Source organism: Physeter macrocephalus, chromosome 11 (assembly GCF_002837175.3).
Source record: "Physeter macrocephalus isolate SW-GA chromosome 11, ASM283717v5, whole genome shotgun sequence".
NCBI classification, from domain to species: domain Eukaryota; kingdom Metazoa; phylum Chordata; class Mammalia; order Artiodactyla; family Physeteridae; genus Physeter; species Physeter macrocephalus.
In genome coordinates, this window is record NC_041224.1 from 171,038,212 (window position 1) to 171,038,739 (window position 528).

Below are 528 nucleotides of genomic sequence, written 5' to 3' on the forward strand. Positions count from 1 at the left end.
GCCACAACTACTGAAGCCCACGTGCCTAGAGCCTGTGCCCCGCAACAAGAGAAGCCACTGCAGTGAAAAGCCCGTGCACCACAACGAAGAGTAGCCCCCGCTCGCCAAAACTAGAGAAAGCCCACACGCAGCTACGAAGACCCAATACAGCCAAAAATAAATAAATTTAATAAATTTTTTTTAAAAAGAGAATATATAAAGAACTCTTAACTCAACAAATTTAAAAAATCCCAATTTTAAAACTGGGCAAAGGGGGAATTCCCTGGTGGTCCAGTGGTCAGGACTCGGCGCTTTCACTGCCAGGGGCCCAGGTTCGATCCCTGGTTGGGGAACTAAGATCCCGCAAGCCTCATGGTGCAGCCAAAAAAAAATAAAAGTTAAAAATTAAAAAGAGGGCTTCCCTGGTGGCGCAGTGGTTGAGAATCCACCTGCCGATGCAGGGGACACGGGTTCGTGCCCCGGTCCGGGAAGATCCCACATGCTGCGGAGCGGCTGGGCCCGTGAGCTATGGCCGCTGAGCCTGCGCGT

General features: G+C 50.9%; 1 protein-coding gene across 5 annotated transcripts in view; it reads right to left on the reverse strand.

Moving 5' to 3' along the window:
• The window catches only part of SLC24A4 (solute carrier family 24 member 4), a 56,030-nt gene that overhangs the window by 18,197 nt on the left and 37,305 nt on the right, over window positions 1-528 (reverse strand). The window lies entirely within an intron of this gene.